The sequence below is a fragment of the Nilaparvata lugens genome, chromosome 2, assembly GCF_014356525.2.
Source record: "Nilaparvata lugens isolate BPH chromosome 2, ASM1435652v1, whole genome shotgun sequence".
Classification (NCBI taxonomy): domain Eukaryota; kingdom Metazoa; phylum Arthropoda; class Insecta; order Hemiptera; family Delphacidae; genus Nilaparvata; species Nilaparvata lugens.
In genome coordinates, this window is record NC_052505.1 from 49,046,690 (window position 1) to 49,064,243 (window position 17,554).

Genomic DNA, 17,554 nt, shown 5'->3' on the forward strand with positions numbered 1-17,554 from the left:
AATGCGGATCTAAATTGCGCAATTTTTTTCGAGAAAAATCATAATTAATTCATCTGAAAAGGTTTGTTCCGCAATTTCGAATTGATCATTGAAGATTAAACAGTCACAGGCACTCTAAATATTCTATCAAATTAAAATCTAGAAATCTTGAAGCCACTTAAAGATTTGAAAGGCTTCGAATGAGATTCAGACAATCTTTAACTAGTAGTTCTGTGAATAGTGTACCTCACGCAGTTTCCTCATCCGCAAGTATCTGGTGTCACCTGTTCACCGGCTTCTCCAGACATCCTATTATATTAACCTTCTAGTCGTGACCCTGGGTCCCAGGGACCCACTACTTTCATATTAAATATCTCAATATATTTCAAGATGTACTATGATGATTCTATGATTCTAATAGGTTCAAGGGTTATTGATGAACGCAACGAACACTTATGTAAAGCAGAAATCGATCATTATTATGATTATAAAAATAAATTTATAAAACCTTGCATTTTTAGGGTAGTGAAAAGTAACGTTTGGTTATTATTTTATATAAAGTGGACAAAAAATTATAGTGATGAATACTATGATGGATCTAACATGCAACAATACTAGAAAGATGGGAAAAATTGGAAGGTCATAGTTCACTCTTATGGGGTAGTTTTTATCCTACTCTCAAGTTCATGTTGCATAATCTTTGAAAAACTTATGAAATTATAGTGGTGAATATTATTATAAATCCTAAAACCTACATGAAATACTACTAGAAATCATGAATAATATATAAGGTCATATAAAGTTCACACTTAGGGGAGGTTTAGTGTCCCTATGCAACGCATGCTGCGTTGTTATGTGTTTTCTACATTGCTGTACGGCATGGAAGCATGAACTTTGAAAAAGTCAAACCTCAAAAACATCGAGGCATTTGAAATGTGGTGCTATAGAAGGATGTGGAGAATACCATGGACAAGAAAAGTGACAAATAGGGATCTAATGTTAATGATGACAAAGGAATGTGAAGTTGTTGCGACTATAAAGAGAAGAAAATTGCAATATTTGGGCCATGTAATGAGGGGTGAAAAGTATGAGCTGTTGAGACTTATATTGCAAGGGAGGATCATGGGAAAGAGGAGTGTGGGAAGAAGGATATCCTGGCTGCGTAATTTAAAAGAATGGTATGGCTGCAACTCAATGGAACTATTCAAAGCTGCAATCAATAAAGTGAAAATTGCCGTGATGATTTCCAACCTCCGATAGGAGAAGGAACCAGAAGAAGACAAGTATCCCTAGGATCACATGAAGTTCATTGGTTTCACTATCATCCTACCCAGGGTCAGTATTCTTATCTTGAACTATGAATTTATTTCTATCATCACTAATGTCATTGATCTAGAGATCTGGAAGTCAATTTGTACATTCTTCGAAGTCTCTGTTCAAAATGTACATGTTGACTGCTTGAATCCAATCCCTATTGTATAAAAATGTGCATTTGAAAAGAATGAAGAAAGTTACGTTAGTCGTGACCCCTGGGTACCAGGGACCCAAAAGCATCATTTCACAAAAACAACAAGTCACAGAGCACTAACTCTCTACATCAAATGTCTACTGACATGAGTTTACATGGGTCTAAATAGACAGTAAAGCTAATGGAAGCAAAATTATAACTAAAACAAAAATTGCCCGGGTACCGGGAACCCATGACCCTGGGCTCCTAGAAGGTTAAGCGAGTAATTTCTGAATATCTGTTTGTATTTTTATATTTTAATATCTGGTTATCTGGTTATTTATGTTCAACGGATCTCGGAAACGGCTCTAACGATTTCCACGAAATTTGGAACATAGTAGGTTTATGATATAAAAATTCGATTGCACTAGGTCTCATCCGTCGGAAAACTTGCTGAACGACATTAACAGGATAATTCATCCTTGGCTGAAACAGCTGAGACTTTCGTCATATGTGGATAGTAAAAAGTGAGAGAGTGATTCTGTGGAAAATCAAAATATCGCATCCCCGAAATTCATAAGCTGACGTATAGCCAGCAGTAAAATATAAACACTATCATTTTAGAGAATTGTGTTCTGTTTATCAATGAATAAAAATAACGAGCGAAGCTCGGTGCCCCGATATTCTGTGTAATGCATGCAATGAATAATCAACCTGTCAGCTGATTGATTATGAATAATAATTCTATAGTCTTAATAATCCTATCTCCAGTGTAGATGATATAGTGATATTGGAGTATGGAGGAAATTCCTTTCCCTTTCATAATAATCCTTAAAATGCGAAATTTCAGAAAAACCTGTACATCGACGCGCAGTTAAAAAAGTTATTCCTGCCAAATCCCATTGAATTCTACCAAGGCGTTTGGCCGTAAATGCGTTACATACATACAGACAAAAGAAAATCCGAATTAAAAAAAGACCTTACTGAGATCGGTCAATCAACCAGGTAGCAGGTAAATGAAAATTATTTGAGATAAGTTTCAGAACAAATGAACCTGAACCAGATTACATCATATAATTCATATATTATTCATATAATTCACCAACATTACGTTGCCTTTCAATATTCCATCTTTGCAAAAAATTTAGATATTAGACAAGAGGTACATCTTTACAGGTGTTGTCATCCTCAGAGAGAATTTAGGAGAAATATATTCAACCTCATTATTCAGGTGGATATTCAACACACCTATCTAAGGGTGAAATTCAATCAACCTCAAAATTCAGGTGGATATTCATCACATCTATGGGTGAAATTCAATCAACCTCATTATTCAACACACCTATCCATGGGTGATCACAGTAAGAGAAATATATTATTATTATTTCTCGTAGATTCATTCCTTGCAAAGATTCCTCATTCAAGATCCCACCTTCTTATTTCATTCCCTTTTTTCAATTTTCATAATTTCATTTTAATAATTATATACCATTTTACATCATTTTATGTGAATATAATTTCCACAATCGAGATCGAGTCAAATTTCGAAATCACATTCAGACTGATTTTCGCAATCGGGATCAACTCGAATTGAAATTCTCCACATTCTCTGTTAGAAAACCCCCCAATAGTTTGAAATTATTATAAAAATTCCAAGGTGCTCTAAAAAGTGGGCCCTTATGAATAATTTGCAAGATTATTTTATTTTGATTGCAATTTTATGCCAAATACTATTATTATCATACCAGGTATTTCATTCAAGTGCATAACATACCAAAGGTAACAGAATTTAACATAATAACAGTTAACCCATTCCAACAGAAGAAGAATATAATTTAACAATAGTAAGACACATTGCCTTTAGATTTTGAAAACGTTTCCTTTGCAACTTTTTTGTCATTTTCAGAAAGATCAGCTTCAATTTACTCCATCAATCATTAAATGTATTGAGTGTAGGCTTACTCATTTCAAGGACACAAAATGACTGTAATAGATTAGTAAGACAGAATGAATGTATATTTTCCATTATTCTCCAAACAATTATTTGAATCAATTAATAATTTAGTGCACATAATCAAAAAACAACTTATTTTATGTTGACGAGTGAACTACTCATATGAAGGGCGCCTGCCGCGGCGCTCTCCTGTTTACTGTGGTGTGTGTTTCTGGTTTCGGGTGGAGAGGGAATCGTTATCAGTCGGACAGCAAGCCGGTGCGCCGTAGATAAACAACAAGTTTTCGCTCCATCCTTGTCTGTTCTCACTCGCACCTCAAGGTGGGGGTCGAGCCGCCGACAAGTGTGAGGTCCGCTCGCCTCTCGGTTCTCGCTCAGCCAGTTAATCGACCGATATCGAACAAGTTGCTTCTTTCAGCAACAACACAAGATAATTTTCATTTTCTTTGGATTTTCACAGTGCGGTTCGATGTTTGTGAGTGGCGTTAGTGCGCGAGCTTGTGTGAGTGGCGGATTTGTGCTGCAGTCGTGAGACTTGTGCAGCGTCCTGGGAAGCGGAGGCGGAGACGGTCACTCTCAGCCATGCCAGACATGCCGAACCTCGTCTCCGGTGGCATCTCCCTGGGAGTCCTCGCCGGATTTCTGTCCAGTGTCTACTATGTCCTGCTCGCCGGTCTCAAGTGGTTCGGGTGAGTTACATTGAGTGCCTAATAAACTCATCTGAGAAGCCTGCAAATTTATATTCTTTTGCATTCTCTACAATGTTGTCTAGGAGATTGGACAGGGGTGCCCACAGGGGGGGGGGCGATTTGGACGCAAACTGCGTCCATGGTTCTTAAAATTATTAATGAGGGGGTCCCAGAGAAAAGTTAGCAGTGATTGAAATGACTACTGACTTGAGAGGTAGAAGCTGACTTTTTTCCAAATTTAGCGAGGGTGCGTTCATGGGCTTGGGGTGTTGGGCACTCTTGGATTAGAAAAAGTAGAATTTTTTATGTGTTATATAGCGAACACGAGTATTGTCCCAGTTACAACTTGAATGCATTAAAAGGCGTAATTAAAATTTTATTGTGAACACAAGTCTTCTCTCCATTGCAACTTTAATCTCTCCAAAACTCACATAGCCTATAGCCTATTGCAGAGACAACTCTTTTATCACTTACAGATTGATCTATTCGAAACTGCAACTTTTCTCATGCCTGGGGAATGTGCAATATAATATAGAGTACAGACTTGGAGGCAACTGAATAAGGTGCGTGCCTGAGATACATACTATAATGAATCTTGACATAATATAGAAACATTATAATACTCCAATAACTTGTATACATTCAAATAAGTGATATTCCTTTTATTCTTTAGAATGACGATCGAGCGTTAAGTTGATAGAATATGAATGATTTTGTAAAAAACTCTCATGACTACACGTGAATTTACATGGAATACATAAATATAAGAATTAAGTTAGCATTTTATTGCAAACACAAGCTTTTTCTTTAAAGTATAAAATGAAAATTAGCATTACTAAATATTGCAATAACAAATTCTCTTCTTGTGTCCTAACTTGATTAGGCTTATATGCAATCGAATAATTTGTTTATTCTCCAAAGCAGCATGGAGAATCAAAATATGAAGGCGTCTCACATACATATGAAACATAAATGAGAATGAGAATTAACGTTGTAGAGAGATTCATTGCATGAGTAAATAGGATAAAATATTTCAATTATATCGAAACTCTTTCAACTATGATAATGTATTGATTAATCTATGATACAAGGGCAGGTAAGAGTGGAGGGCATCTCACATCTGGTTTTAATTAGCTCATTTTCCAAAGTGGAATGCACAATAAAGATGATAAATAAGTATCAAATTGCTGTTTCAATATTGGAATCTCTACTGTTTATGACATTATGAAACACAATTTCATACGTTTGAAAAGAAAATGTATTGTAAAACAAGAAAAAACAAAAATGCCGACTGGCACACAGCAGTAAAAAATATATGTTGGAAAAATGTATGATTCTTATTCAAATCAGAGGTTCAATATTAAACCCTTTTTAATTCTCCAAGTCATTATCCAATTATGATGTTTCCCCGTGACTCAAACAGCGCGTGACGTGCTTACGAATTGCTAATAGAGGGCGCTGGTTTTTCCTGAAACTGACAAATCCATTACGGCATATCTTTATATCAACAGGTTGGAAAAAATAGGTATATCTTTGCAGTCAAATTTCTTGATTATAATATGAAATAACAATAATGTTATTCATATGATTATTATGAAGTAGCATAAGTCAATATTTATAATATTATTATGGATATAGATCTACTATTCAATGCATATCCCTTCTAGTAAAATGCAATGGGCTATGGAGTAGTATTTAATTCTAGGTATGATAGTTGTATGTAGCTCCAAAGATTAAATGAAGATTGAGTAGCTTATTCTGAATTATTTGAAAAATAGACTGGACCGAATTTCAAGTAAGGCGAACAAAAGTAGTGATTCTCACAAGCAGGAAACGCTGCACAATCCAAAATCCTTGAAACACTTCCAATAATTCAAGAGTCATTCAATGTTTTTTCAATGGAAATATAATTACTAGGCCGAATTGTGAAACTTCTTATAGTGGTATGATAAGAAACCAACTTCAAGTACTCAAACCAACACTCAATAGGCTTATGAGAAACTCTTATATCTGAGTTTTGGAGCATACAAACAAAATTCAACTACTCATTACAAAATACGAACTAGAACACAACATTCATGATAATATCATATCAAAAATAATATGCGCCTGACCGCCTGTGCCTATTATCTATATAATTTTTTCTCCCCTTTGTACGATATCAGTGCAGTTCTTCCAATCATAACATTTTAGCAGATACTTCCCACAGTAGTGGACAAATCAATATCATTACATAGTTATATTTGTGAAATGGAAATGTAATGAAAATTGGCATTTTCTTGAAGAGATTTCACTAAATAAATGCTATTTTTTCTGTGATAAGGATATAATTTATAAGATTATGGTAATGATTCAATTATATAACGCATTTCAAGGTTTTAATTTCGGAAAAAGCTTGAAAGGGTTTCGAAATATTTCAATATACAATAGTGAATGATCACTATAACTGCGGAAAGCTAATTCACTATTTTACCTGTCATGTGGTAATAGACTAAAATAGATTGAGATGCTCAGTTGAATCACGTTTCTCTTCATCTGAGTCAACAATTCCTCAATACTCTAAACTTTAAACAATCATATCTTATCAATAGTCTAATAAGTGGTTGACAAAAAGGTTGAAGAACCAATTTCGAAATAATGTTTTGCAAACATTGCGGTCACAAAGCCAGGTTGTGAAAGAGTCTATAGTGAGATTCACTTCAGACTATCAACATAGAATGGACTATCAGAATGGGAAGAATTGATGGAATTAGGAATGCTGGCAGTTGGAATTGAACCTCACTAGGTACTATATTGACATGGCTTCGGTTGAACAAACTGTTCGAGAAAGTGAGCACTTTAAATAATGCAAACTCACGCTCATCAAAGGTAATTTGTGAGAGATGCTAAATCTGAATGATGTTTGCCGTCGTCAAGGCTGTTGGAGTGTGTATGCAAACTTCAGCAATCAATCGAAATTATTAATGACTTGCCAATAATCGATACCCATCTCTTTGGGTAATAAGCATTGTGAAAGCAACTGTCACATTAAAATTAGTTTTATTTTGTCAATTATTGCTACCACATGGTTTGTTCATCTATCAATGAATGTTTATTTCTAATTGTATCACAAATCAAATTGAAATATACGTATTTTGTATTCAATCAATCAAGATACATCAGTGGAATTTGCCGTAGATTTTTGAAATATGGAAGAATAAATTGAACTCCAAAGAACTCTGTACTGTTCATCTAGTAAGAGTGGCCTTGGTAGTAGGCCTATATGCGAGTTGTGCTTTATAGGGTGTGAGCACACAGAGAGCGGTCAGGCGATCCAAATTCCAGAGGTCTTAGACACATAAATGGGAAACAAGAGTTCTTTCCTCTTTGGTATGAACATCAGTATCTATATCCTGCTAAGACCGCTGACCACTGTCTATGCGCACACACACCCCCTTAATAATCAATAGTTGTATGAAAAAGCTTAAAAATATTTTGACACAATACTGAAAGCAAATTGTAATGATGAAATTCTCAATTTTACACTGATCTACTGGAATAATGGAGAAAACTGATTTGACAGTATTTATATTAGAAGCAATAATTTACAAAATCTAATCTGAGGCTTATTGAAAACTAAAAATAATAAGAGCTGAAATGAAAAAAAATTGAGATAGAGTATGCAATATTCCATTTTAGTTTAATATTTTTTACAAATTTTACCAATCATCAATCATACAACTTGAGTTTCATGCTTCAATTTTCTTCAATATCTTGACATTATTTCTAACAATACTACAAACTCATTACAATTTCATTTTTTCAGATATTCTGAATTAATAATGCTACATTTTTCTCACATTCATTTCAATCCTTTCTAGTTTATTGTTGAACACTTTCATAGTTCTGTTCTGAAAATAATACATTCATTTCTCCAGTATGATCGTCCTTATTCTGACTCCTGATACACTCTGTCCACTTTCTATCACATCACTCCAGCAACCTGTCAACTAAATGCTACAAAAAGTGTAGATGTTTGAATGCCGCTAACGTTTTTAATTTAACAGCCATCGTCATAATGAATGAAACGAGTCGAACTGGAGATCACAGGCCACATTCTAACGAAACCATCTGCTCATAAATGTTGTTGTCCTCGTTTTAAAAACGGGCAGAATCACTTTCGAAATCCACAACTTTTATCCAGAGCAGTGAATCTTATTATATTTCATTTAAACCCAGTACCAGTATTCCACTATTCCACTTTCATCGGCAAAAGTGATTAAATAAGTGAGATGCTGCACAATATTTTTTCCTTGACTGGCTGTTCGATTTATGGATCTTTAAAATTTTCTAATATTCAAATTTTTGCATTAAGATTCTGTACAGTGACCATTCGTTTCGATAAAGATTAAATATATTAATATTCCAATATGGATTTCTCATGAGGGATTCAAAATGAATAAGTTTTTTTTATAATATCGAAAATTGATGGATTGAGCTGTTGAATAACGTTGAATCTATACATTTTTGATAAAAAATATATCTTCAATAGCTGGCATTAAATTTGATAACCTTGAATAATCCCATTTCATTGCTCATTCGAATACAGGTTCGCCGCTTTCATAGGTTAGGCTACGAACACAACCGTCAGGTCGATATTCAGATTTCAGCTTGCTTTCGAGCTTCTACAAATGTTGGAGTATTTCTATTTTATATCAATGACTCCAAATGTTTCTATCAATGACAGGTTGACAGCTGTTTAGTGGCATCGTAGCATCGAGCGCGACTTACTCGTTCTGTTCGCACATTTACACCGGGAAATTGATGTTTTGGTTGTAGACCTTCAATGAAAATCATATTATTTCTAACATGTTCACGAATACTTGAAAATGACACAACATTTTGAGCGTTTGACAACTTCAGTCTTCTTCATTCAATGCATTCTTATCGCTATTGCTTATTCATTTTCCATGAGAAAGCTGAGCTATTTATCAAATACGCGGGGAATGGGGAAATCTATGATGTTTCTTCAACTTACAGCATTCAAATTACAGCATTACTGCAAGCAGTAAGCAGATTCCCCACTCAAAATTTCTTCACATCAATCATCACTATAAAACTCATGAAGTTTCAATGATATTTTACTGAATAAATCTAGGAATGAGTTAATGAGTTCACAGTGATCATCCACCTGAATTCAATTATGTAAATCAATTTTTCGAATAAGTTCAATCACATTCTATTGGTTCTTTACTAGTTCTTATGAAAGATGGAACAACACTGGATTCATACTAATCTGTCATGATACTTTATACTGGATTTATTCTCAACTTTTATAATGCTTTTCATTAGAATACGAAATCATAAAACTCTGCTAGCTTGGATTACAGAAAATATGTTTGGCTGGAAGTTTATTCCTATATAAAATTCGATCCACCTCCTGCAGCTGAAGATAATAACTCAATTTTCATTGAACTTTTTTCTCTACATTGGATTCAAGAGAATGTAGTTTTATCAATATAAAGTAGTTCCTACTTCTGAGAATTGGATCATCTTATACTTCCCACAACTTATAGAGAATAGAGAATAAGATCATCACTACATTTCTTGTAATTTAAATTAATTTTCTACCACTTACTAGGTTATCCATATTTCACTCCCTTGAATGAAGAACCAAAATATCAATAAAAATAAAAAATAATGAAGTTCACTAGTAGTTCTATGAGAAACTGTCAGGTAGCCCTGTTGAAATGAAAACTAGAATGCCAATTTATCTCTAATGGGATTGAAAAGTGACTGATTCCATTTAGTACCATGGGACTATAAATTCAAAATATGAAAGTAATCTCTCGTAGGAATTATTTGAGGAACACGAATGTTATTAACACAAATATTAGTAACATGGCAATACCGTTGAATGGTATCTTCAAAAGTTGATTATTCAAAATACTGAGTGTCCACCACTGAGATAGGAAGTATATGCTACCGGTAGGGTAAGCTATGTTGGAGCAAAGGACCATAATGAGGGAGATGCTGTGAGCATCACAGGACTCATGTCCTCTTTCTCCCTCAGGGAAATCGTCGCTCTCGAGTCTCGGCTAAGCATTCGGCTGACATTCGCTATCTTCAGTGAGGAGAAGTAACACTTTGATCACTAGATGCAAAATTAACTATAATTTTCCCTATTGAATTTGAGATGATCTTCACTGGAGGAGAATGATAACACTCTATATAGTAAATGCTTCATTTGTTCCAATCAAACTATATTCTCATACTGAATTTGAAAACTGGAATTTTGCCAGTAATATTTCGATTTCGATTGCCCTCCGTATTCCGTTCCACAATTGATGGATAATAATAAGGTTGGCACGTGCTTGTTGCAATTCTCCTCGACACCATATTTTGTGAGGATGGGAAAGGTGGAGACAAGGTGCCTCGTTGTGAAGAGGAAACAGACGTTTGATATCAGCATCAATCTGCACGGGGAGATTGAAAACGTTGTAACGCGTCCGCTGGCTGATAATATGATTGCAGCGTGATGGGATACAAAGGAATGTGGATTGTGGATGTTAGGTGGCATCTGGAGAGACTCAACTTCATCCGTAGTGTAGTGGAGAGAAGTAACGTTGGTTGTCAATCACACCTTCCATGGACTACTGTCCATGTCCATACGGTTTCCACGCTCCTCTGCAATTCTTCTTCTTCTTCTTCTCTTCTTCTTCTTCTTCTTCTTCTTCTTCTTCTTCTTCTTCCGATTCGTGTTGTTGCCATCCATTGTTGTGTCAGATGGACTGTCGTCATACACGCGAAAAGATGCGAAAACATTACAGAATCGCTCAGTTACAGCTTCAGCTCCCCGGCATGACTGATGAGGCATGAAGCGTTCAAAAACAATTTTCTTGTTGTGTATAAATCGTCTGTTAAGAGACTGGGACTCCGAATAGCATTTTACTTCACCTGAGAAACATATTTCATTTTTCTTGAATCTTTCATTATTTGCTGCTTTACTTTAATATGTAGGGTATTAGTGGAATATCTCTTTTGGATTATACGATTATTAAAAGAAAGAAACTACATTCTGAATACTTTCATATTATTCAAAAATAATTATTATTTCATTGCTCCTTCTCAAGACTGAATAATCGGCGAGATTTAATAGATTTGTAACTTTTAATAAAGTAAAGAGAACAATATATTTTTATGTTTGAACTCTACCATATTCTTCCGGGTAATTGCGGGAAGGAGGGCCTAACTAGCGAAAAACGTGAGTGGCACATATCACATATAACAATAAAATGTTGAAAAACGAGAGAAATTATAAACTATCTGAAGGAGAAAGATGAATTTCACTTTTAAAGTTTGTGAAACAGGTTTTCTAAATAACACAAATTAATATAAAGGCTTACAAAAAGTATAAAAGAATTGAATGCAGATCAAAAATGTTCGATAGTGATAGAAGGAGAAACTCTCTCTAGTAGAAAGAGCTTCAATCATGTAAGGGAATTTACCGTAATTATTATTATGCTTGAAAAATATTTCTAACTGGGGAAATTGAGTACGAATTTAGTTGATAATTTAATAGATAGTTTATTACGTTTAGGAATAACAAAATAGCGCGCTAATAGAATTTTTCAACTTCACATGACAAGAAAATTATATCAGACAATTAAGCGATACTTTAAAACGAGTGATATTAAATTGCGGTGACACAAGAATCAAGGAAAATGTCTAATAATATTTTACAACTTACAATAACCAAGAAGTTGATTAGGAATCAATTTCGACTATCTACTCATTTGTCCGTCCTACTAAAGAATTGAAAACATATCATTTGAAGCTAATTGAGTCACCTGAAAATTAGTACCCATTACTGTACAATACAGTATTTTATAATACTGTGCAGTATTTATTAGTGCTCAATAGATAATATTCTATTAATTCATATACCAGATACCAGTCGAGAAATTTGTCAATTTTTATTGACATAAAATATATTATTAAATTTGAATATTGGGGCACCGAGCTTCGCTCGTTATTTATTTATTCATTGATAAACAGAACTCAATTCTTTAAAATGATTGCGGAAGGACAGGCACAGTCCGCCAAAACTGTTTCTTCCTTGAATTTTGATTTATACACTATAAATATTCTGAAAAGTAAGTAGGTTGTGTTCCATACACTTGAATTCAGGTTCAATTTTCAGTCCAAACATTTGAAAACAGAAAAGTTCTAATTTAGATTGTTTACAAACCAAATTGAATAACAAAATAAGACTCGCTTATTACTTAAAACTGTAAAATAATCATTAACTTTAAAAATTATGATATACTCTAATTTAAAATGATATACCATATCATGTCAACAAATCAGATTATTTTGATCAAGTCGATTAAAATTTCTAGATTTATATTTCTCGTAAGATAAGCTGATTGATTGCAAATAGTTGAACAGCTGAACATAATTCTGTCTCTCTCCCACATCTTCTGTTATTGACAGACGACGAAATTATCATCTGTTTTGCCAAGGATGAATAATTATTATCGTTTTCATGTCCTTCAGCGAGTTTTCCCAGGGATGAGACCTAGTTCAATCGAAGTTTTATATAATAAACATACTATGTTCCAAATTTCGTGAAAATCGTTACAGTAGAGTTGTTTTCGAGATCCGTTGGACATAAATAACCAGATATAAAAATATATAGTCTATACAAAATACACAGAGATTGCTCGCTTAATATAATAGGATAAAATGGTTTGATGAGTGTACTGTATACTTAAAGAATTTCATTTAATTCAAGAAAACAAAGTTGAATGAGATCAACAAGTAAACAACTGACGTCTTTATATAATAAATAAACGAATAATGAAATTCACTTGTGCCAACATAGGGAAGCAGTAATGTTATGTGTATGAGAGGAATGTTTGAAGAGTGTATCTCACTAAATGAGTGAGCAGCAATTTTTATCTTGGTAGTCATTGAAGGGCATTTGCTATCTATCATTGTGTTCCGTTACCTCTGGATTTGTGTAAAGTCTGTGAGTTACCACTGTCAAGTTTCTGATGGCGGAAGTAAGTTGAGAACCAGTTGACAAGGCGCGCGTATCTTTTAGAATCAGTTTACAATGTCAGCATTGCTTATAGATATAACGCCGATGCTCCCCATTCAACCAATGCAGACAGCTCAAAGTGAATCTTACTACAGACACTTGTCAGACTCTTGTTTTCTGCTTCCTGTCGCGCATCCAGGGCCAGGCATCCTTGACAACAGAGGCTAACCTGTGCAGTATATACAAGATACGTCAGGATTAACACGAAATTCTCATTAAGTGTTTTGTTGCTGGAAGAACACTGCTTTTGAATTTGTTTTCTTTCCATCAACTTTTCGTACATATCCATCACTTGAGTAGCAAACTTTCCATTGTAGCGCACCTCTTTTTTCGTACATTCATCGTCAGCACTTGCACTGATAAGAACTGGAATAAATAAGCTTTGACATAACAAACATTTCAACTTTCAATTTATTACACCAACATTCACTTAATTTACTCCATGATTTATTTCATTTATCATCTCAACTGTCAGTCAACTTTTCATATTACATAGATAAAAAAAAATATAAGTATACAATGTACCAGATGGATCAATCCATTGGGAGTTGAAGATACAGGAAGCTAGCCAGTTTAAAGAATACACTTCCATGGAAAAAACATAATTTCATAAGAACACAAAAGTAGCTAATTTTATTGAATAATACACGAATTGTTAAAGATATCAATGAAAGGTACCATTTAACAGATGTAGAATTGGAAAAGAGAATACATTTTAAAGTATCTTGGAAAATGTCTAATATATGAAAAAAGTATTTTAAAAATTTCTTTATAATTTGTTAAACACGATATATTATGTTCTCTTAGAACTTATAGATTTGCAGTATATGCGAAATCGCTACTACTATTGTGTATTGTACAAAAATTATAAGAGAGACAATTATTAAAAAATGAAAATTCATTTCATTTGTGAAATTTCATTCATTTCATTTTTTTCAGTTTGTGTTCATAATTTTCAAACTACCAATCAGCCATTTTCAACCTATATTCACTACATTAATATACTCTAGACCTCTGAAAGTTATTTAATCATCGATTTAATTGGTTGTATTCAAGAGTCGAGTTTTTCGTTGAAAGCTGAAGACAATCTTTCTAATGAAAAGTGGTTGGATATCTCATCTGGAATAAAGAAAGTGTTTTTCTTACAAGTTATCACAGAACGAACAAAAATAATTGCTGTGACTAATTTGTCTACCTGAGCTTGAAGTATTTTGTTTTTCATTTTAAAACGAGCAACAATAGAACCTTGAAAATTTGATATTCTAAAATTTGAATATTTGAATAATTCAGATTTGAAATCTGAATATTTGTTTTGGTCCTACTATCTTGTAAGATATGAATAGTATCCTCTAGATATTAGTATCTTGTCTCTACTATCTTGTATCTTAAGATGAGATACAGACACGGATAACACATAATGAGTAAGCAACATTGAATTGGAGGTGGTTATTCAATATCAATAAACTTTATCGAAACGGTGTAGTCCGTTGTACGCATATACAGTAGTTAATTTTCAATGCATCGATAAAAAATTCGTCCTTGCCTGGAATTTTGGTCATGGAGACTTGATGTCACTTGCTATAATCGTATGTCGAGCGAAACTTGATGTATTGAGGTCTTGTTCTCAACAATTAACAGTTTTGCATATCAAATCACACTTGATTCACCTTCTTCCCTTTTACGTACACAAACATAATTCAACGTAGATATTGGTAGTAGTCCATGTTAGTATAACGCTGTAGTTCCATGTTGGTTGATACGTTCTGATGCTCACATGAAGCTTGTTGGATGTCCTATTTCATTATTAATGGGAAACTCATCTTAATCAATATTTCCTTCATTCACAGATTGCAGGTATCACTGAATTAGAGGGAAGATTGAATGGAGAAGGAGGCATCATTTGAACCATGAGCCTGGAAGCATAGACTGTTACAATAACACATACTAAGAGGGAAAGATCAACTTTACAAAGGAAAATAAATGAGTCTGAATACTGTCTGAAGTAATAGCAACCATTTTCAAAATGTTCACGGAAATCTGATCAGCAAGAGCAATAAAAAATTGTAAAATGGATTCTTCTATCCACGAGTCAAAAAAGATAGTAATATGCAAGATCAATCCACCCCGAAATAAATTGTCATAGTTTTGTAATGGAGTTCTTAGTTGAATAAAAAATCATTTACATTCAATGTGTATGTATGATTTATGTTCTCAGTTCTCATCGTAATTCTTATGTTGGCACTACTACTCAGGATAAGATACAGTTTCAAGAGGTATCCGACCAGTAATTTTGTAATACATAACGAAAAGTTATTGATTACGAACAACAAAGATGTTGTTTGCCACCAGTCTAACAGATGTGCAAGCAAAGAAAACTTCTATAATGTATTATAATGCTGTATTCTATGGTGCAAGGTTCTTGTCACGGAAGATATTTTAGTAAATGAAGAATAATTGATTAGCTCTCTGTGCTGCAGTGAAGGTGCTTGGAATGGAACGATTTTGAATTGTCATAAACAATTATCATCTATTTAAAAAATTAAACTAGCTACTAAACCAGATACTAGAGTGAACCAAATTATTATTGAATTCCAATTGAGAATAGTATAGTGAATGAATTCAATTTATTAATTAAAAAAAATATTTCATAGCAATATAAAATATTTCTGCATATTTGAATTAGTGGTCTCCCAAGACTTTTAGGTGTCTATCTTAATATCAAGTTGATGAGATTGATAGGAATGCATTCCGATTCTACTTGTAGACAATGAGCTACATGTAATAATTATTATGGAAATACGCTACTGGTGGAACATGTGAGGGTGAGTCATTGCACCCTATCTCGGCAGTGTCTTGAGCTTTGTAGCTCTATGACTGCTCAAAGTGTCTTGATATGCTTTGAACTTATAGAGCTTTGTAGCTCTATGACTGCACTATAACAGTGCTGAAGTTAATACATCAGGACTGCACTATAACAGTCCTGATATAAGACCTTTAGTAGAACTTGGCAATTTTATGGAAATAATTTTCAGTTGAGATAAAAATCAACACAACCTTCCGAGGTTGAGTGATAGAGATGTTTAGAAATCATGACTCCGACAAATAGAGAATTTCATTTATCTCCAACACTATAATAGTTTGAGTTCTACTAATAGAGAAAATATAATATAAGAAGATTAAGGATATCCCATGGTATAGGATATTGAGTATCGAATTTCACTGTTTGTACATGCTGATTATTCTCGATTACTGTCGACTATAATAATTTATTATTGTTGATTATTGGACGGGGTATGAACGGCACAGTATGGGAGACTACCGGCATCATAGCATAACGAAAAAGAACTACGTGGATATCGACTTGAACGAACAATGAAATATAAACACCCTAAACTATACCATGGGAAATTTTCTAATGCTATATTTTCTCTATGGCTCTACTATCAAAAAAATAAAATGCATCGTATACTAAATAATAAACAAATTGGAATTCAAAAATAATAAATTTCAAAATGTGTGGAAGTATTGGTGCTATCGGTTTCTGCGCGTTCTTCAATTGCAGACAGATCACTTTTATAACATCCCAAGGCGATGCTGAATGGAAGAGTCGTGGCTGGAATAAGTCAACTCTTGAATGGCCGACCAATCGAGCCCTGATTTTATGTACGCAAAGCGAGCCAAAAAACGAACAACCATCCTGGGATGATACGTCTATCTAGAATCTAAATCTATATTCATTCTCCTTTGACCAAGGCTAAACTGAACGTGCTCGTTCGAAGACTGAATTGCAAGAGGGGTCGTAAAAAATTTAATAGCGTATCATTACAGAGCACTTCTCTACAACTGCCGAATCTTCTCTGCAAGTACGCAGTTTCTATATCCGTCTACTAATTCCAGTAATTATTTTCACTGACGGAAGAACTTAAGCAGGTAAAAGAACATACTCATGATCAACTGACCAGCATCACAAATGCATCCTGCTCTTTCATCGCCTTGATTGGTATAGTAGTGGAATAAACGTGACCAAATGTTCATTACTATCTCAGAAATAATGTGTAACAGAATAATAAATTTACATGAGCGAGAATCAATAGTTTCCTTACACCAGAGAGAAAAGATATCATAAAAAAGCTTATGCTATTTTCTATCTATGTTTACACTCTCAATTATTTATATCATCAACATTTTGATTATTGATTTTTTCTGTGCTACTGTATATATTCTCATTCTTATTGTCATTATCATTACTCTTTTTTTCTTTATTTATAAGATTATATTGTATTTTGTTTCTTTGTATGTAATGTTGAAGATGTTCTATTTTTATAAGCTTATTATCTGAATTCTAAGTGCTTATCATTCTACATTCTATTGTGTTATACATTTATATTCAATTTTTCATT

The 17,554-nt window shown here is 33.8% G+C and overlaps 1 protein-coding gene across 8 annotated transcripts in view; it reads left to right on the forward strand.

Moving 5' to 3' along the window:
• The window catches only part of LOC111047906 (aspartate, glycine, lysine and serine-rich protein), a 94,408-nt gene extending 79,065 nt beyond the window's left edge, over positions 1 to 15,343 (forward strand). For 6 of the 8 annotated variants that reach the window (XM_039421396.1, XM_039421398.1, XM_039421400.1 and 3 more), the window contains 2 exons: positions 3,841 to 4,069; positions 15,002 to 15,343. The gene's annotated coding sequence lies outside the window, so the exon portion shown is untranslated. Of the gene's footprint in view, positions 1 to 3,840; positions 4,070 to 4,545; positions 4,633 to 15,001 lie in introns of all 8 variants that reach the window. The other 2 variants (XM_039421397.1, XM_039421399.1) reach the window with 2 other exon arrangements.
• The last annotated feature ends 2,211 nt before the right edge of the window (positions 15,344 to 17,554 follow it).